The following is a 22,566-nucleotide window of genomic DNA, read 5'->3' as shown; positions in this document are numbered from 1 at the left end:
AAAGTCACCCATAATCACAATGCACTGGTATTAACGATAGTTAATGTGTTTTATCTCTCCTCAGTTATAAATATTGAATCCCTTCAAATTTGGAAACATTTTACCTCAATGGATAGAGCAAAATAAAATTTGGAATCTAAGTAGTTCCTATTTTTTAGGTACCTGTTAACTTTATATCATCTCTCTTGAAGTAGGGTATGGTTGCTTTATTTTGATTCCCCAAGCCTCATTTCTGTCAGTGTAGGCTAAATCTCTATTTTTAAAACTTGTTATTCTCATTCTATTTTTATGTTTTGATATCAATTCGATTGTTTGACAGAATTTAATTATTAAGACTTTCTGCCTTTAAAAAACCATGTTTCATTTTTAAAGATCTGGTGGGTTTTTTTTTTTAATTGAGGGTTCTTCTTTAACTAAACTTAATACTATTATGTTACCAAAATAGTCACAGCCATTTTCCAACATCAATCGCAGAGCCAAAATCTGCTCTTAACGTTTTCTCTCAATTATCTATCTCAAACTGTCATCTATTTAATCTTAAGCTACTATTATGTACCAAGTACGTCATATGATTGAAGAATAAGTTGTGTTTTTGAAGAAACAAACCAGTCAAAAAGACTAAAACTGATTTGTTAGGCCAAAGTGCTGTGCTGTTATTTAGACTGAAAACCACTAAAACTTGATTCTGTCTCTAAACATGACATACGGTTAAATGTTGCTTAAGAAAAAAGTCTCTTTCAGAGAGGAATGGCTGGAGAAAGTATTTGAAGGGTAATGAAGAAGGGAGCAGAATCTTATTTGTAGGCAGACTTTCCATTATTAACCTTCCAGCAAAGGAAACACAAACTATGTTTACCATTATTTACTATTAAATTATTTTCTGCATCCCTTCCCTTTTTGAAGGTTACTATACTGTATTCATTTCTCTTTACTTTAATGAAAATAATGTTTGTTCTTAATTGCTGTTGCAGTTTTATCTATTTTTATGTGTTCAACATAGTGCAGTATAAAAGTAGATTTAATATTCGCTAAATGAGTGACAACTTTAATGTTTTCTTTAATGTTTCTGGGCAGAGACTGGTCCAGGACAAAAGCAAATAACATTGTTGTATGATGGAATTTAGCTACCTAAGAACTATGGAATATAAATAAAAACATAATTTAAAATAATTGCTGTTTTATTACACTATATGAGCAAGTCCTAAAGGAGTTCTGAAAAAAGACTAAATGAGTAACTTTTAAATATGTTAGAATATGGTCCCTACAGATTTTCTTCTAAATTGTGTAACCAGTTGTGTCTTTTGAAGGACAAACCACAAGATCTGACCATTATTGGCCTTTATATAACAGATACACAGAAAATTGGTTGTTGTTTAGCTCCTAACAAGTGAAGTCATGGCAGCATAGTATTGTATATATCCATATTTCTATCTGTTTATTTGCTTTAATTCAAAATGTACCTGGAATTTTATAAGCATTTTTATATAGGTTTACATTTTTGTCAGTTTTCATACAAATATTTGGAGCATTTATTACCAGATTTTTTAGAAGAGGCTGAAATCTTCTTAAGAACCTAGTATTTGAATTAAAAATTAGCCACTAATACTTTCTCTGGGCTGGCATGGTGCTTCAGACCTGTAATCCTAGCATTCTGGGAGGCCAAGGTAGGAGGAATGCTTAAGGTCAGGAGTTCAAGACCAGCCTGAGCAAGAGAGAGACCCTGTCTTTACTAAAAAGAAATCCTGTCTCTACTAAAAAAATAGGAAAACAATCATCCAGGCAACTAAAAATAGAAAAAATTAGCTGGGTGTGATGACACATACTTACAGTCCCAGCTACTTGGGAGGCTGAGGCAAGAGGATCACTTGAGCCCAGGAGTTTGAGGTTGATGTGAGGGAAGCTGACACCATGGTACTCTAGCCCTGGCAACAGAGACTCTTTCTCAAAAACAAAAGAAAAGAAAAGAAAAAACAAAACAAAAATTTCTCTAATTTGAAAGGCCTATAATAGACACTACTTCATTTCTCTTTTGTTTTGTTGTTTGTTCACATTTGCCAAAATATTTCACTTCTACACTTTTACTGTCAATGTTATCTTGCTTGTTTTATAATCCTGGTTGACATAGTGTAAAATCTCTTCCTCCTTGTCTCTTTCCTTGCCATTTTTTATTAGAATTTTATATATTGTAGCATTCCATTCATGGTGATCTTCTTACCAAAACCATTGTACAATGAAGCTATCATCCCTTCCACTTGGTGGCAAAATTAGGTCACCTTTTTAATTTCCATATTTTTCCTCAAAAATTATCTTATATATTAATAGATACTTTTAACACTTGACTTGTACTTTCTTCACCAATTCATCCAAATTAACAATTCATCCAAGTTAGTTTTTAAGTCTTGCATTTAAACATGATCTCTTACACTTTCTAAGTGATTAAGGTGTTTTTGTTTATCCATTAATGTACCATAGTATCTCAATTAGTAATTAGTACAAATGTTGCTGTTTACTACTGATTTACACCTATAAAAATGCTGATTTGACCACATACTTAATTTCATATTTCTACTTTCAAAGTATAAGTTTTAAGTCTAGTAATTTTCCTTTTCAAATGTCAAAAATCAATCATGGAAAAATATTCTATTTAAAGCAGATGAAAAGATTAATGTCTATAGTTTGAGAATTTTTAACCTATACATGTTTCAAAATTATTCAAGACATAATTTTTAAAATAAATTGGATAATAGCTGAATGTCATTATAGTTCATTAAATTTCACCACATGATATGCTGTTATTATTTACCTGACTAAATTTAGAAAGTAAGCTGATTATAGTAATGGTAGACAAGGATGTACCAGGTATGTTTTGCTTTCCAACTTCTATAGTTCACACTAGCCACAATAAGACATTGTCATCATGATCCAAGGACATAATGGAAATTAGCTTCTGACATAGCATATATTGTCCTTGAAAATGCACCAACAAAATGAGGGGTCCAACAGTTCTTCAAATAGTAAAGCATAGATCAAGGATATTCCTACAGATCTAAGAAATGAGAAAACTATTGTGGTGTCAATATCATTGTTTAAAATATGTTTTGCCTTTAAAGTAAAGTAAAGTAAATATATTTGCAATACTTACAACTAATATGTTGAACTTAAGTATCTGTTCAGGTTGCTGTATTTTTGCATCAACCTTTTATGCAAAGAATAAAAATCCATCAAGAATTATATAATAAATGTCTTAATAGGCTGGCTTTGGTTTACTTTTGTCTTTTGTTGACTATCATATTTGCCCACAATTTAACTTATCCATTTAATTGTGATCATAGATAAACTGCATTAATTCTGCATAAAATCTGTCTTTCTGCATAAAATACATATTTTCTCAGTTCTGAAAAGATATGCATCAAATGAAGAACTTTCAACTTTTAGTTATACTGCAAATGACTATTTTTTTCTGGTCTCTTTGTAGGAAGACATTGAAAGACCAATAATATACTTGTTTAAAAGGAAAATTGAATGTCGATCATCTTCATTCAAGTTTGTATGCCTTTATGCTTTTCTTACTATACCAAATAATAGCTTTTCTTTTCTTTTATAGATAATGAACTCCCTTATACTGTTATATTGAATATGGCAATATCTTGATATTTTTATGTTAATTCTTGTAAGTTGAAAAATTCTTAACCTGAAATAGAGAGATTGTAATAATCCTGGGTAAAAATCATTCAAAAAGTTCTTTCAGAGATACAACAGCAATGGGGAAGTGCAGCAAATTGATTCTGATATGATGCCAATGATCACGGCTTTTCACTCTGAATTAGTGGTCACGGATATTTTTAAAAATATGTATTTGGTGAAAACTTTGAAAGTACATATAAGAATACTGGATATTCTAAGCCCTAAAATAAACTCTCTTCTTTTACCTCCCAGTCGTGTAAGAGTTAATTCTGTTTCCTACAAGGATGCAATCTGTAAGTTAGGTCTGGAAGGCAGCAAAGGCAACCTGGACTTGAAGTAACACTTCTGTTGTCAAGGGTTACTGATGGGGGAAGGGAAGGGGTTGGAAGGGGAAGGAGTTATGGAAATGAAGAAAGATGTAGCACACCCTACATAAATTCAAATGCTATACATGTATTTGGAATAAGATCTCTATTCTGTTGTGTTTTTGCATTTTGTTTTTTCATTTATTTAGTTTACACATGACTGGTGAATTTATAGGTTGGTTGCTGCTGACCTTATTCAGTGTATTACTTTCCAACAGCATTCAGCTGTAAATTATAGACATAACAATTTTGTAATTAAATTTGAATTTACCATAACTATTTACATCTAAGCACAATAAAATTATGTTACTTACTAAGTTGTAATATCAGCAAATATTTTACATGGAACTTGATGGAACATCTATATCATTTTAGTTTAAATGAGGATTTGTTTTTTCTCCACAAAATCAAAGGTCAAAGGAAACATCAAGCTTAAGGGCTTCACATTAATATATATGAAGATACAGCTATTAATATTCTAATTTTTGAAACAGCTACCTTTGCTGACATGTACTAAAGTGCTTTTGCACAATGTTACAATATTTCAAATTGCTACTCACCACAGGTCTGCCTCACTTTAAATCTCCTTGGAATGTTAATTTGCATTTCTAATGGACTTGCTAAAAGAGAAACTGTAAAAAGAAAATGTGGCAATTAATAGTAAATGTCACATTTATTATTTACTATAGATAAGAGTTCATTTATATTTTAATGTCAATATTAACAAGTAAAATATTTCTGAATTTCTTATTTTGAAAAGTAAATATGATGTCCATGCCATTGTTATTGATGGCATTTTTTTTCTGTAGCATTTGATTAATATATCCCATGTTTTATAATCGGTTCGTTCATATTTTAGCTTCTACCATTTTAACTTATTTATTTGTTTGGAGTAGCCATTTGTTTTCAATAGTAAAATTGGGTGCTATTTTATTAATACTTATGTGAAGTGCAGAGGTATTTGACTTTATAATATTTCCCGAATTTATATGAGAGTAATGCATAATAGAGAGCAAAACGAGGGTTTTCTTGCCAAAAGTATGTGTGAATTTTCCTCATAAAATGTTATTTTAAAATCCTTTGTATTATCGAAGCAATCCCACATGGACAATTAAAAGCATATATGAAATGATAGATCACATGACAGGAGTTTAAATGTGAGGGTTTTTTCCTCGGTTAAACATCGCAGCAGGCATTACAATACCAGAGGTAACGAATCAATTAAATCCATTTTCCCCTTGGCGTCTCCAAAGCTGCGTGCGTGTGTAGCTGTGTAGTTTAGTGCCAGAGCAGTAGGACCCAGGGGCCTCCGCAGCCACCAATAGAAGCGCACACTTGGACCTATTTGTATGCAATGCCGTCTGCTCTGCGCATTAATAGTAATACAGATAACGGGTTTGAAAGAATTCTCTATCGAAGGATTGAATTTTTCCAGGGTGTTGATACGGAGAAGAAACCTGACTTCACTCTCCCCCTATTTCCCCACTCGTACGTTTAAAAGTCTCGGACAGCTTCTGCTCGGTTTAAACTCGGGAAGGTCTCCGTGCACAGCAAAGTTGGAGGGCTGCGCCTGCAACCACTGAGCCGCTGGATTTCTGAAGACAGTCTTTTCGGAAGGGTAAGTCTCAGAGAATGCTTGCAAAGGAAGTGACCGCTGGCTTTAGAATTACAAAAGAGGGCACGCTTGCTTTCAGCACTGGCGGTTGCTGGAGTGCAGAATGGGTGCAGGAAGGACTGCAGTTTGTTCAGAAATTGTGACGGATGCACCAGGGTATTTGGGGGTAGAATGGAAAACCTTCAGGCTAAATGGGAAATCGCAGCCTTACGCTCGGGCGGGATTCAACAAGTTTCCCTGCAGGGATGCGATGTTTGTTTATTTCCTTGCAAGTTGTGCAGAGTGTCCGTTCCAGGTGGGCTGCTCCTGCTTAACAAAGAAGTTTCTGGATTTGTGTCTGTTGGCGTGTGGTTGGGCTCACCCTTGTTTGTGGCGGTTATGTGCCGCATTGGGCTTCTCGGGGATGCATTGGGGAACCGTCTCTTGGGATGCTTCGAGCCGCAGCCAACCGCTGGGCTGGGGCTGGGCAACTTTGCAGCCTAATCTCAGTGTCTCTGACCGCACCGTTGTTGGCGATGTGGACTGAGGCAGGGAAACCAGCAGGCTGCAAGGAGCTTTCAAACTTTAAAAGCATTCTTCAAGAATGCAAGAGAATGGGGGCCTTTGCAAATAAACATTGCTAGGTGAATTATGGTGAACTCTTCGTGATATGTAAGCAGTGGGATCTTTTGAGACCTTCCTTTCCAACCTGCAGCTTTTTGCTTGGTAACGTAGTGCTGATGCGGAGCTGTGGGTTTAAAGCTAAGCCAGAAGGGACTTTAAATGAGGGAGGAAAAGAGGGAGGGAAGAAGACCGAAGATAGATGAATGAAAAAGGTGCGTCCCATCTTTCACACACAAAAACCACACGCGTGGGACGTGCCAGGAAGCGCTCCAGTTGGTGGCGTTTAGCTAGAAAGCGTATTGCAGGGGGGTCCAGGAGCCTCTCCATTATTGATGAAGCACTGTGGCATTCTGAGGGCCCTTTTCACTCCTCCCTACCCCCTCTTGCCAGCTCTTTCCCCCCCACCGCCCGCCCCCCAACACCTGGGATTCGGGGGTTGGCTCGGGTGCTGCAGCCAGTGCTGCTCAGTCCTGCAGCGCTGCGGACACAATGGGGAAAGGCAGGCTGAGTCCCGTGGGCGGCTCATGCGGGGAGCTGGCGAGACAACCCCACTGGTGCAGCCTCGGCTGCCTCTCTGCCTGGGGCCGCAGCGCCACGGAGGCCGTTTCCGCCGGGTACCCAGGGGGCCCTGTGCAGTACCAGGACGTGCACACCTGGCGGTTAAAATCCCAGGTTACCCTTCTAGGGGTCACTCTGCTGCAGGCAGACAGGTGGGGTGGGGGAGGCGGAATGCTAAGACATCCCACTCCAGCCTATTATCAGAGCTTTTACCGCTACTTGAATATCTTTAGGGTGCACCCCGAGCATCCTAGAGGATCTGTGCCTCATAGGAAAAGGATACGAAAGGAAAAGAAGGGAAACGTTGATGGGGAGAAAGCAAGCAAGCGATCTGGGGCAATTCTGGTCAGTGATAGTCTTTTCTGGGCTTTTTTAAGTGGACTGCTTTAGATAGAGCTTTTGAAATGTTGTCCCGGCCCCTCTGCAGCACCGAAGAGGCAGACTTCCAGACGCAGGAACCCACTGGAGAGTCCTTCTGTAGATGAAGGAAGAAGAGGGCATGGCAGGAGGCTTCATTTCACAGGGTAGTTTAACCCTGACCTCAGCACCTCCCATCCTTTCACGCCCCCCACCAGGGAGTGCCCGACCTTGTAAACTCCTCTGTGTCATCTGCCCTGTGTAAGTGATTTTCATCAAGCTGTGCGTTACAGAGACCTCTTAAGAGATGGTTTGTGTGTTTCCAAGTAGTGGTGGAAGGGTGTTTAATTTGGAGGTTGATTGCTAACCCCAGCTGAGCGTGAGGAGGAAGAAGCATACATGCAGGACCCTATATAATGGTCCACTTGGGGATGTCAGTTACTTGAAGCATACACTGCAGAGGAAACATATTCTTTTGAGCACATGGGGGAAGACAAAGTCATCGCATTTTTTTCCCACTTTCCATGGGCCTCGTACATTGTTTTTTGGGGATTTAGGATATAACACTATAGAAAATGATTTGAGAATCCACTGATTTATCTGAAAGCCAACTAGAAGCCTGGTGGGTTTTCAGGCTCGAACTTTGATGCTTCTAGGACCTATTATTTTGGGAAACTCAGTTTGCTACTCCAACACTTCCTTCTGTTCTATATCTTGAGGAAGCACAGGTAGGTAGCTCTTTTGAAAGCACTCTATTGTAAGCATGCAGCATGTTGATTTTATTAAAGGAGAGTGTTAGGGTTGGTGAGTGTTCTATCAATCCCCTTTATCCCCCCACTCAAAAAAAAAAAAAAAGGCAGCATCCCAGAACAAATATCCAGTTGGTAAGAGGATGGTGTTTCTTAGGAATCTATCCCCCTCCCATGAGTGACAAAGATGAAGAGTATCTAAGCAGTGAGAGCATTCTCCTTATATGGTTGCCATGGATTTGGGGCTTGCTTTAACCTTTCTCCACATATTTTCCTACTCTGTGAATCTTCCAATTTAGCCCTGTAGGATCTGCAGAGCACAGTGACACAGCTGCAGATCCTTAATGGAGGTTTGCTCCAGAAAATAGCTGTTAATCACGTTTGCTGAATTTTCCCACTTACTTCCTTCTACTTCCCTTTCCTTACCCTGTCCTTGAACCAGTGTTATCATCTCTGGGCTGTATCCTATGAAGGTTAGTGATTTCCAGTGATATAGCACTGTGCTGAGCATGGGAGAAGAGATGCAACAGCTGCCTAGGGAGTCCCATAGGTTTAAAGCCAATTTTCTCATACCGTATACCACACAAAGTAAAGAACAAACACTATAAAGAAATCTCCCTAAAGAGAATTATATTATTCTGTATAATTTTCTTTTATTTTATGACATAATAGAATCAATTCAAATACAAAATAACATTGACAGAGATGGAAGGGAAGCTATACACTTGTGTGCAATATTTGGAAACCAGTGTTGTACTTAGCTATGAAATCTTACCTTTTGGCATCTATCTATGCTTGATATGTTAGAAGCTATTTTTATTTAAGCAAGATTTAATATGTTACTTTGTTATGAGGCTGAGCAACACAAGGCACTGCAAAGATGTGAATTTTAAAAGAAAAAAGCAAGACAGCAAAGCAAGCCCTTGGCAGATTGATGAATGAGTAGGTGCAATGCACCATTTGAAATGTAACTTGAGGTGAGGTTCCACCAATCTGCTAGAGAATGAGCTCCTTCTTGTTGCCTAGAAAACTCAACCGAATGACCTAGTCACATGATCATTTATCTCTCTAAACTTGCTGTTGAAGTGAGCAATAGTATTTTTGATGTATTCACCTTTGTACTTAAATAAAATATATTAGTGATATATGGACCAGCAAATTCTCCTGATTCTATAGGAAATCCAGGTATTAGAAGAGTCACTGACTTATCCAAGGCCTTATAGGAAAACACTGTAGAAACAGTGTTAGGCACCTTACCTACAATAGATAGTTCACTTAATCGTCACCTCACCCTTATGAAGTAGGCTTAATAAAATAAATAAGGTTTCTGTAAGCTATAAAAAGACTGAAGCTTAGAGAGTTTAAGCACAGTATACATGACCATTCAGCAAATAGGGGCAGAGCCAGGATTAGAGCCGGGCCCTCACCAGACACTGAATCTGCTGGTACTTTGATCTCTTAGACTTCCCAGCCTCCAGAACTATGACTGTAAATTTTTAAAGGAATATTTCTCAAACTTTGGCCATTGAACCCAAGAAACCTTAAAAGTGACAAAAATAGTATTTAAAACACCAATCCCTCAACTGACTTCTATCAGATTTACTTTAATAGAGTACATAGGGGTGTGGCACCGGAATCCACATTTTAACAAGCGCTCCAGGTGTCACCAGGCAGATGGAGTTCATCATAGCAGCTGCTACCCAGCTCAGCCAGGTTAATATGGAACTTAATTTTAACAGTTGGAGGTGATGCCATTAGCAAAGCTCCTTATATCTTATTTTGTGTCTTCCTGATTACTGTGCTTCAGAGAAAGATTTGATCACATGAGTATAGTAATTTAGATCACATGAGTCATTCTTTTGGCAATAAGAGGGGCCTGCATCAGAAAGGCACATTTACCCAGAGGAGAATTTGGGTAGTTACATATGAAGATGGCCTTTACAGTTGAGGTGCTGCTGTGCAGGGCATGTGGAGCTTTTAATGACCCTAACTTTTTATTATTATGACATGTTTGGCAAGGACAAAAAATAGTGAAAATTGAAGTAATAACATTAAATGTGTGACAACTTGAATTTCACATTTAATATGTTACTACTGAATCTGGGTGGTAATTCGAAGGCATTTGTTTTGCTATTCCAGTACAGATTTCATCTCCCTCTAAGAGGCAACCAGTATTGTAAATTCGCTATTATTATTCCCATGCATTTCCTCTTGATTTTACTATGTATGTTACATCCCCAAGTCATATGCAGTATTGCATGAAATAATGAAAATATTTACAAACATTGAGATATACTATGTGCATCTTTGGAGATACTGTTTTTTTGTGTGTGATTTATTCAAGTTGCTTTAGGCAGAGCTTCATTGTTCATTTTCATTGCTATATAGTATTCCATTTCATAAATATACTACAGTTTATGTTTCTCTCTCTCATTAATAGCCATTTCCAATGTCCTACTTATAACAAACAGTATAATAATTTTTTTGTCACATTCCTCACTGTGCACATATACTTTTCTAGGTATTTGCCTAGAAGTCAAATTGCTTGATTATGGGGACTGTACTGCTTCTCTTTTTCAGATATTTCCCAGTTACCCCACATAGTGTTTGTAGTATTTATAGTTTGCAAGCATACTTGTGAAAGCCCCCCATACTATCTATGCCTGTCAATATTTTAATATCATCACATGTATTCATTTTACCAATTGGATGTTTTTTAGTTCTGAGACAGAGTTTCACTATGTTGCCCTGGGTTGAGTGCAGTGGCGTGAGTAGCTCACAAGGCCCGGCTGGCTAATTTTTCTAATTTTAGTAAAGACAGGGTGTAACTTTTGCTCAGGCTGCTCTCAAATTCCTGAACTCAAGCAATCCTCCCACCTCAGCCTTTCAGAGTATTAGGATTACAGGCCTGAACCACCACACCTGGCCTAGTTGAATGGTTTTAATTTTTCTTTTCTGATTATTAGTGTGTGGGCATCTTTTCATTGAACATTCACGTTTCTTGTAGTGTGAATAGCTTAAACATATTTTTAACCCCGTTTTTACTGATACATTGATCTTTTTCTTACAGATTTATAGAACTCCTTTATGTATTCTAGATTCGAATCCATTTTTACATATGCATTGAAAATATTTTTGCCAAGACTGTATCTTATATTTTTCCTATTTTTAATTAAGGAAATGATTTTTATATCTTTTCTTTTAAAAAGGTATTGTGCTTCATTAAAGATAATCTTTTTTTTTTTTTTTTTTTTTTTTTTTTTTTTGAGACAGAGTCTTGCTTCTTGCCCAGGCTAGAGTGAGTGCCGTGGTGTCAGCCTAGCTCACAGCAACCTCAAACTCCTGGGCTCAAGCAATCCTGCTGCCTCAGCCTCCCGAGTAGCTGGGACTACAGGCATGCGCCACCATGCCCGGCTAATTTTATATATATATTAGTTGGCCAATTAATTTCTTTCTATTTATAGTAGAGACGGGGTCTCGCTCTTGCTTAGGCTGGTTTCGAACTCCTGACCTCGAGCAATCCGCCCGCCTCAGCCTCCCAGAGTGCTAGGATTACAGGCGTGAGCCACGGCGCCTGGCTAAGATAATCTTTTATTAAAGTTTGTTCTTTTTATGTCTTGTGTTGGAAACCAGTCTCTTTGGTGAAGTCTTAAAATATTTTCATTTTTTTTCTGAAAGTTTGAAAATTTTTATTTTTAGTGTCAAGTCTTTTGATCTATCTGGAATTGATTATTGTTTTCATGTGCTGAAAAATGTGACTGTCACACATAAATCCTCCTTATATGGGTAGACTAACACTGTCTTTTGGCTATAACGCTGCATGGCATGTGTCCTCATTTCAGACACTTGTTTCTGGTTATCATCTGTCAGGTTGGTATGTGAACAGTCATCTTTCTGAATCATGACAATGTTAATGAACCAAATTGCATTAATTAAGAGTATAAACAAAATTGGATTATATTCAGCCAAAATTAAAAACCAATATTTTAATGACAAACTGAATAATCTATTTAAATTGTATGTGAATCATTCATGTGTAATGAGTCCTTAGCTATGCCTAGTATCATTTACTTAGCTTTCATTCTTTGTAGAGAATATTAATGAATACCATCATCCTAAAGATGTGCTTTCTTTGTCTATAGGACGCTAGCAAGGGTAAAACTTAGAAACAAACTTCAATAGATGGAAGGAAGAGTCATGACTCACTTGATGACTACAGCATGATCAACTATTTGCCAGGTGAATTATAACCTGGAGGTAGAACAACGTTTTCAGCCCAATAGCTAATAGCCTCTGGTCAATGTGTAACCCTTGAATAAGCACTCTAAAATATTAATCCAACCTCACAAAGTTAGAAAGAAAATTGTTGCTGCACACTGTATATATTATGTTAAATCTTACCCTGGAATGAGGAATTAGGAGAATGTAGACCAACTTAACTTACTTATATACTGTCATAGAATTCTGTAAGAATTTGCTTTTTATTCGACAATTAACAACATGCCAAATAAGCAAGCTTTGTGATAAGTAAGTATTGGAATGTTTAAATATTGGGTATGCGTTTAAGAGAGTTTTAAGAATGGCTTGGTTAACCTGTGAGAGAATCATATATTTATATGCTTATCTGAAAAGAAAATCTCTACACCCAATACAAACTGCATCTGCACCATTAATTTCAGTTCCTTCCAATTAATGCTTTTTGTTACAACTCTGATTAAAGAAAGAGATTATTTTTGGAAATAAACAAATTCGTGGTGTGCCTTTACTTATTCATTCTTTTTGTCCCCTTTTTATATTTAATATAACTTCAAGTCAGAGTTCTTCAGCACTCTGCCCTTAACACTCAGACTGTGGCCTCCTTTCCTAACTTCTCTGTTTCCCCCACCTCTCCCCTAGGTATAGTTTGCCTTGTAATATACCACACACTTCACCATCCCTCAACACACCTCTTTGTTTCTAACTCAATGCCTTCGCCTTCCTATCTTCTTCAAGTATCTTTATTCTATTTCTATCTGATGAGGGTATATGCTTTCATCAAAATCCTTTTTGAAGCATTTCTAATTTTCCTACAGAAAGGTCATCACTCCCTCATTTGTATTTCAATAAGACTTAGCACTTACCTATATTATGCTTTGGTACAAGTGATATTTGTGTACAAGCAATACTTTGATTAACTAGGACAAAGTTGACGATTTTTCAATGTATCCATCTAAACTTGTACTGCCTAATACTCTACTAGCTGCATGTGCATCATGAGCACTTACCATGTGCTAGTATGACAAAGGAACTGAATTTTTAATTGTTTTTATTTTTAATTATTGTTTCAATTTAGTCACATTTTGCATAATGAATAGGCAAATATGACTAGTGGATACTGTCTTGCTTTGAGCATATATAGACTATTTCTATCATCAGAGAAATTTCTATCATACATTATTAGGAAGAATAAACTCACACAGTAAAATTTAAAACAAATGAATTAATGAATGAAAAAGTTTTATAGCATATGCTAATAACATTGATCCATTTGGTTTTCAATGGTCAGCTGCCACTGAGTTGATTTCTACTCTTGATTATGTCAATGAGGGTAATTTTTGACCTTTAAAGATTTCAGCATGTCCTGGAAAGATAAAGATAATCTCAGGCTGACCAAAGTCATGATGACAATGTGAAGATCAATGAAACTAAGGGGAAAGTTAAAGTGTATCTTTGGTGAATTCCTTAGATATTCACCCAAAACTTGTTTGGCTGAGATGGCAGTATAGCAGATATCATCTTTTAAGACACAGGTACATAAGAAATGGAATTGAGCCAGTGGTAACAATTTTCTCTTAAGATTTGGATTCCTTCCAACAAGGAAGTAAATTCATGTGTTCTTTTAAAAATATTGAATTTAATTTGACATTAATACCCATTAGAATGATTATTGTTAAAATAGTAACAAATAAAACAAGTGTTGGGGAGGACGTGGAGAAATTAGGACCCTACTATGTTGCTAGTGAACATGTAAAATGGTGCAGCCATTGTGGAAAAAATGCAGTGGTTCCTTAAAAAAACAGAAAACAGAATTATCATATGATCCAGTAATTCTACTTCTGAGTATATACATAGTAAAACTGAAAGCAGAGATCAAACAAATATTTATGCACCCATATTCATAGCAGCATCATTCACAATTGCCAAAAAGTAGAAACAACTTAAATGTCTGTCAATGAATGAATGAATAAAAAAAATGTGATATGTTACAAACAACAGAATATTATTCAGCCTTAAAAATGAATGAAGTTCAGATACATGTTACTATATGGATGAACCTTGAAAACATTATGCTTTAAGTGAAATAAGCTAGACACAACATGATAAATATTGTTATTCCAGTTATATGTGATATTTAGAATAGTCAAATTCCTAGAGACACAAAGTAGGATGATAGTTGGTAGTGACTAGGAGGAGGCAGGGATGGAGAGTTATTGTAAAATGGTACAAACTTTCAGTTTGGGATGATGAAAAAGTTATGGAGATGGATTGTAGTGATGGTTGTACAGCAATGTGAATATATTTAATGCCACTTAGTTATACGTTTAAAATTGCTTAAGGTGATAAATGTTATATGTATTTTACAAAATAAGAATGGTGTTGAAGAATATTAAGGAATTATTTTTTGTTGGGTCCCTCTCCCCTTAGAAACATATCTACATTTCTAATGTGGCCTCTCTAAGTCCTTTAAAATGTTCATTGTAAACAGAGTACAATGTAATAGTCTCTCTGCTGATTAATCTTAGAGGAAAGGCAATAAGTCAAAAGAGACTTTGTGGAAAATGAGCATACATACAATGCATCTGTTCTAGGGGCTACCGTATACTAAGTAAGTACGTTTAATAGAGAAAAAGTCCCTTAACAATGAGTATTGTGCTTCTGGATATGAGAGCTGGCAAGATATGATGGAGATTTGGAAGGAAACAGCTGCATAACTGGATACAGTGAAGTATATGTGAAACCCCAGGAGGAATTCATGTTGGGTCTGATACAAAGTGGCCAATAAGGCAATGTCTTGGCCACCTGCACATGCAAACTGCCAGATCAAAGACTAACATGATCAAATGGGATTACTCCAGTGACACAAATGTATGCTGGTATCGTGAATTGCAGATTATGGAACATCTGCTCCTTTTCTAACTCCTTGGAGGGCAAGGTATGTACAAAGAAGGGTCTTGTTGTAGTGATGGTGAGAACACTAATTGTTCTTGGTGCTGGGAATAAGCCACCGTCACATCCCCCCGCCCTTTTTCTTTTTTCCTTTGTGCAATGATTTACATTCTGATTATAATATCACTTTAATCCATCCTCTTAGTGTATTGCTATTAAATTTTCCAAGTAGATGTAATTTGGTATCCTATGGATAACTCTTTTTTACAGATGATGATCTAGTGTACTTGAAAAGCTCCCTGATATTTACTGCCCTTTGTACATTACACAAAGATAAGGTTATTGATGTATCATGCAGAGGATATGAGCCATGCATTGTTTTTCCAGGAGAGTAACACTTTGGACTAACTTTCTTGTGCTCCTTTGATTGATCCTATTGGTTGCAGGTTGTTTTCCATTTAATTAAATTCAGCTTAATAATCACAGAGAGTGGAAAGATGAATTTGATTGTATTAATTTATTAAAATAATATTCCTACTAGACAAATTAGCCAATCACTTTTGTTCTGAGTATTGGGAGATAATTTGGGGCTATGAGAAATTATTATTAATATTAAAGTGGTAGCAGAAGATAAGAGCTTGGATAAGGTAAATATAAAGAAATAATTTGCTTCTTTACACTTGTCTAGAGTTGTAGTTTTAGCTAATATACTAGTGAATATAATATTTATTTTGCATTTGCTGCTAGTTCCAGAACAGCAAAGGAAAGTTTTGGTTGGAAAGCTGCAAAGCTTTGCCTATTTTTCTGCAGTCCAGATATTTTATTTCATCCCATTCTTTCTCCATTAAGTCTCTCCACCATGCTTGGGAGAAGAAAGAATGTAAGAGAGGGAACATAAAGAAGACGTGGAACTATGTGCCACTGAGATGCCCTCTCATTCACAGAATCTTCCCATTGGTTCCTATCAATTTTTGCTTGATTTACTTTGACATTCTTGCCTTCCATTAGTTACTCTTCCAAAATGAGAATGACCAAGTTGTAGTTCAACAGAAATGTATTACATACCATTCTCCATAAGGCAATGTACTAGGCACTGAAAGACACTAATGTGAATTGAATGTAAGTGATCTCTGCCTTCAATAAATTCAGATTGAAGCATAGACCAGCCCCACAGCATCAAGAGCGGTGGGGTTCTATCTCTGCTTCCCTCTCCACTTCTATAATTATGCATAACAACTGCTTATACACTTTGCCTCAAAAAAATCGCTATTTCTTCTGTTCAGAGCCAACCATTTAATTGGGGCCACAGCTCATCAATTTTCCTCTTTCATATATCTCTGACCTCTTTATTAATTGGCTTGTTTACTTATTTTAATAATTATTTCCATTCTAGAAAATTTTTTCAAAGTTTTAATAAGCCTTCTTTCTCTTCCAGTTATGTCATTGTATCCTCAGTCCACTTCATCCTTAGAACTCAAACTTCTTGAAGTGGTTTCCTTCCTTTTGACCGTTTTCAATTCTTCACCCCTCAACCAATGCTACATTTGGACCACCCTAATCTGATCACATTTAACCTTATAGATTTAAAAGTTGACAAATCAATAGCCAAGCTTCAGACTTCATCCCTACTTCAAATATATGCAACATCTGAAATGTTTCTAATAAATCTCAAAACACCATTCTCTGAGATTTCCTCCTCCACATGTTTGGCCTTTCTACTTTCTTTTTTGCCTCCTTCTCTACCAGTGCCTCAAATGTTGCACGTATTCTTCAGGTTATACCCACAGAGCTTTTCTTTTTAGTATTATATTTTGTGCATTCTCTCTCAGCGATCTTCACTCCCATGACTTCAGCTTTTATATATGATAGAAAGATGATGTGATGTTAATAATAATAATTGCTGAAGATATTTATGCATATCTGAGAACACTACTTCTCAGCATAAAGAGAAGCGCATTTATATTTTTTTGCACATAGTCTTACAAATTACTGAGTAGACAATATCATCACTGATCCACAGAGAAGGCATCCAGGGCTTTCATGTGCATGGTTTTATGGCTAACTGGCAGAGCTTCAATTCAAACACTGTTTTGTTTGACTTCAGAGCCCAAGCTCTTAACATTAAAAGACTTCATGCAAATATATCTTTTCATGGCAGAGGTTCTCGAGCTAACTGCATATTAAAATAATCTGGAGAGTTTTTTAAAATCTCAGTATCCAGCCTGTACCACAAATCACTTAAATCATAATCTCTAGGGATGTGAACTAGGCATTCATGTTTTTAAAAAGTGATTCTAATGAGTAGCAAAGATGAGAACCTCTGCTTTATAGTAAATATTTTGATGATACTCAAGTATATTTATTTCTCTAGCACCAATCTCTCTCCTCAGCTTTATTTTTTATTTTTAAAATATTATCCAGAGTTTACTGAACCTTTTTATCTGCCCCCACTCCCACCCAAATGAACTCATGATAGATCACTCGCCACTCAAATAGTTTCCTTCTAGATCTTCAATCTTCAATTCTTTCCACCCCTAACTGACTCAAGTCTTTTAAATGAAACCGGTGGATTTCATTGTGACTTCCTTCACTCCTCAAATATGGTAATCCCCAAATATTTTTTATGTGTCTCTGTCATATCTTTTCAACTTTTCCTCTCTTCTTCATCATCTATGCAAGTAAAGTTACTTGGGCTGTCCTTATCTGCCACGTGGAATTTTGTATTGGACTCCCTACCTGTTTTCTATAATTTTAGTCTCTTCTTGATTTATTTTTCCTGTGTTTAATGTTGTCATTGTTACCTTTGAAATATGCCAATCTGTTCTGCCACTCTTTGATTAAAAACTTCACTCTGTTGCCAGCAGAATACAACCCAAACAGCATAATTTATGAGTCCTTTCACCCTCTGAATACACCTTTCTTCCATAGCTAATTTCCTTTCACTTTATTGAAACATGCTACATTCTAAAGCTTGTTATGTATGCTCCCATGGCACCCTACTTTCCCTTTTAAAAGAGACTTTTCATACTTATCCCAATGCCTATCTTCTTTAATCTATTGCTAGCATCCAGAGGGAGGGATGGGCCAGGAGAGTGCTTTACATATAGGTCTTATTCAAAAGGTATGTGTTGAATGAATTATTACATGAAGGAATGTACGAAGAAACTTTTTACAACTCTTATCATTTCACATTTTTCCCTGTGTAGAATGACCAAAACCCTTCTTCTCTCTTCTTCACCTAGTAAGCTCATATTTTTAATGTGAAACACTAAAAATGAACTATTTCTGCAGTTCACCAGATAGAAATAGTAGCTTTCTCCTTTTTGCTTCCATGATATATTGTTCTTACAACTGTGAGAGTTATATCACATAGCAATTTATTGGCTTTTTTCCCCTTTTAAACTAAGAATACTCAACAAACAAGGCATATATTGTTTCTATTTGTGACTTCTTATCTTTGTTGAATGGGTGATTGGTTTCCTGTATTATTGAGTGTATTTTAGGACTCTGGCCAGTGGTGTTCCAGCTACTATGTTTAATGGTAAGACTGTACACCTTTCTTCTGGATAAAAGAAATGAAAAAATATAATAATATCAAATATCTTGTGACAATGCATTAATGGTCCTATGAGTAAAGAAAATTAATTTATTATCTGAATAATCATATTTTCAATGCTTTGTAAGTTCGTGACCATATTATTGCAGAAAAATTGTAAGATCATTAAATTTTTAAAAAATCTCTTCCTTCCCTAGTAAGAGAGAGTGAACTTACTCTTCATTTTTACTGTTAATACTGTGGAAGTAGCCCACATACAACTCTTAGGATACTGTACATATATGCTTGGCTTAACTGTGTTTACTTTGTGTCCTTAAATATCTTCAATTTTGCCTTCCTACTATAGATCGTACATACAGCTTTTTGCTCTTCTGCACATAATTTATAATTTATCCATATAAAAGTACTTATCTCAATTATCAAACACATGAGTGATTTTAACTATTGATTTTTACTAATATCTCTCCCTAATTTTGATGAATTATATTGAAAAACTGAGTTTTTATAATTCCATATTTTATACAGGTAATATGATTGCCCTATATTTAGAATGAAGTGCTGTAGAATTATTAATGTATTTTTTAGTCTGGAAACATCTTTGCAATTAATAATGAATTTTAATGATACAATAATATCATAATAATTTTATTTATATTTATTTGAGAATGAAAAGTAACATAACTAAAGAACAGTCTATAAAATTTATATCTCATTACAGAGAATTTATGACCACCTAATTTTTCCCTGCATACTGAAGTATAGGATACAGAATGAATTCCAGGAAAATATTAAAATAATAGCAAAAAAGGTTTCGTGTGATTTACAAAATTATAAAACTAGCATACTTCTTTGGACTCCAGTGTATCTTATTTATTTTTTCAAGCTACCATGCAATATAGTTAGACCACATGCCTACATGAGAGAATTCATTTATTTTTTATTTTTATTTTTTAGCTTTTTTTTCAGTTAATTCTATCATTTATTAGCAACCTAGACAAATATTTTGGCAGAAAAGGAAATGGGAACTAAAATAGAGTAATTAAAAAAGAAAGTCACTTATTTAAACATTGTAAACTTTTCTACCTCTTTCTGTGTAGCTACAAATATCTAACTAATAGACTAAGTGGAAAATAGACCAAGGCAGCTTTTAGAGGTAGTTGGTATAAATGTATTTTTTTAATTTTAAAATTTTTTAAATTTTTTTATTTTAGCATATTATTGGGGATACAAGTGTTAAGGTTACGTATATTGCCCATTATTTTAACATATTATGGGGGTACAAGTGTTAGAGAATTCATTTAAAATATCATTTTTCTGGAAAATCATAGAACAACTAAGTATATATAAAAATGAATGGTTTGTTTTAGCAGTATAATTTTTGCTGGTGTACTAGTTTCATATTACCTGCATGTGACAGTAGCCCTATCACCTTAAGAAAATGCAGCTAATTTAAGAAAATAGAAAATATCTGAAAAGAAATGGGTATTGTCATTTGGTAACATAATCCATTATTTCAAATGAAAACATTGGGAAAAAAACTCATTATGTTCAAACAACATAATTTAAACATGCATGCAGATCCATAATAATAATTTCACATATAAAGATTATAAGTGCTTTATATTCAATCTCTTCCATTTGCTATAAAGGTAATAAAATTGTGTTCTTATGATATAATTCAGATTTATTTTTTAAAATATTTGTAACAATATATCACAAGTTTTCCTTTTGTTCATTATTACTTCATAACCTATAAATCTGAATATCCAAACAGCATTTCACTAAGTACATATGTCATTATCAGACCACCAATTATTTCTTGAACTCATTTCAATGAAAGCTGAAGATCTATTTAAATGTATACCACTATAAGTCTGTTATTTGAAATGATTTATATATAAATACATGTAAAACTCATAAAAATCTCTTCAAAATTGGAAGTACCAATATGTTTGAATATAACAAAATATACAATAGTGTGGTTTTTATGGTTATCGAATAGCTATGTATTTTATGAGCAATCAGAAGCCCAAGTGATGAAGAAAATATGAGGACAATTTTTCTGACCATATTGTCAATAATTTTATGTATTCATATATTTATTTATACTGACAATTGCAATAGATTTCCTCTTTTTCCTATTATTTCTCTTTATAGCAATATAACTTGATTATTTATCCTGTCTTCATTTTTTTGTCTCATTATTTGTCATTGTACATTTCCTCTAACTGGTAGACATTTTCTTTTTTCTGAAGCACACTACACATTTGTCATGCATATTTCTCAAATATTAGTCCCATCTGTCATTTAGTCATTTTTATCTTTCTCAGTTTTTCTGAGGGGTGACATCCTAGAATGTCATAGAAGTGACATCCCAGAATCATAGGTGAATATAAATAATTAAATGTCTCATCTGTGATGATGCAGAACATCATATTCAAAGGAACTATGATTTCTGATTCTCCTTATTAAGCAATATAAACTGGAACTCCTTTCTCTGTCATGATATATAAACCATCAAATTATACTTTCTTTTGCTTTTAGCTCTTTGAAATTTCTGCTTCCCAGTTTCTCTTGTTACATATTTTTACTTTTGCTTGGGAGTGTAATGTTTACATAGACAAATTATATAGTTCTCTCTATAAAAATATATTCTAATATCTTTAGGCTTATTAATGTAGAATGCTATTTAAATTCATATTTGTGTGTATATATACATATAAACACATATACAAATGTAGTCTCTGTATTAGGATTTCAACATGCCTTGCAGGAGTACCAGTATCCCATTTAAATCCAGATAAACAAACATATTTTCAAAATAAATGAAAACAAACAACTGAGAATTCTAAGATTCCCTGAGCACATTGCATTTCCAGCTCACATTCTCACTAACCAAACACGAAAATCTATAAACACATCTGCAAGTGAAATATACTTGTATTTTTAAAAAAATAAAATTCAATTTGTAGAATGAAAGTGAGTTTATATTCCCACTTAAAACTGTATGATTTATGGGCTGAAATACTCCTTTGTATAAAGAAAATAACATTGAATACATAGCTTAGAAATTAAATAAGAGTTTAAAGTCAACTTTCTTATTTAGAAGAGATGGCCTAAAATATTGTTTTGTATAAAGAAAATGATATAAAAGTAATACCAAAATTAGAAATCACATAATTTAAACTAGAATTCTGTATGATCATCAACCAAGTCTTATGCAAATATAAGCTATCACTGCAACAAATATGTGTATTTGGTGAAATTATTACTTTAGGTTATCTCTATAAAAGCTAGGCTCCATTTTAGGTTCAGTGATGTGTTTTGAGTTATTTTGTGGTGTACAATGTTTAAATGAAGTAAGAGTATTAGGAATAAAATCCCAAAATATTAAAGTTAGAAGAGTCTCTATGGTATGTTCCATATTCCATTACTTTGCAGATTAGAAACTAAATGCCTGAAGTGGAAAGTGATACTAAGAGGAGAAAAATAAGGTAGAAATTGACTAATATAAGGATAAATATTATTATAAACTAGCAACTGAAATGACTTTTGTTTTCAAAATACTGCTTAAAATATTTGCTTTAGCAAAAGATATTGGAAGAATTCCAAATTAAAAAATGGATTGTAAAAATATGATTTAAGCACAACAGCAGCAAAATAGTCAGAAATTGATTAATAGAATACTTGTATCATATGTTAGTTATTCATCTCTCTCAGTCATCTTAAATAGCAGCTGATTTCTTTCTAAAAATTAATGTAGATTTATCTAATGTTTTGCCTCAAAAATCTCAATATTTATAAGGATTAAAGAGATTATATTAATCACATCTTTGTTATGCAAAAATGCACAATTTCATTCCTGGATGGATGAAATAAATGGAATTGAAAATTTTTCCATAAAACTAATTTATGATAAACCCTAAAAAAGGT

At 34.7% G+C, this 22,566-nt stretch overlaps 1 protein-coding gene across 1 annotated transcript in view; it reads left to right on the top strand.

Moving 5' to 3' along the window:
- Window positions 1-5,416: 5,416 nt before the first annotated feature.
- ROBO1 (roundabout guidance receptor 1) overlaps window positions 5,417-22,566 on the top strand; it is a 1,079,496-nt gene continuing 1,062,346 nt past the window's right edge. The window contains exon 1 of the mRNA XM_020284809.2: window positions 5,417-5,667. The gene's annotated coding sequence lies outside the window, so the exon portion shown is untranslated. The remainder of the gene's footprint in view (window positions 5,668-22,566) is intronic.

Source organism: Microcebus murinus, chromosome 1 (genome assembly GCF_040939455.1).
Source record: "Microcebus murinus isolate Inina chromosome 1, M.murinus_Inina_mat1.0, whole genome shotgun sequence".
Lineage (NCBI taxonomy): Eukaryota > Metazoa > Chordata > Mammalia > Primates > Cheirogaleidae > Microcebus > Microcebus murinus.
Note: the sequence above shows the minus strand (reverse complement) of the source record. Positions and strands in the feature narration are given on the sequence as shown.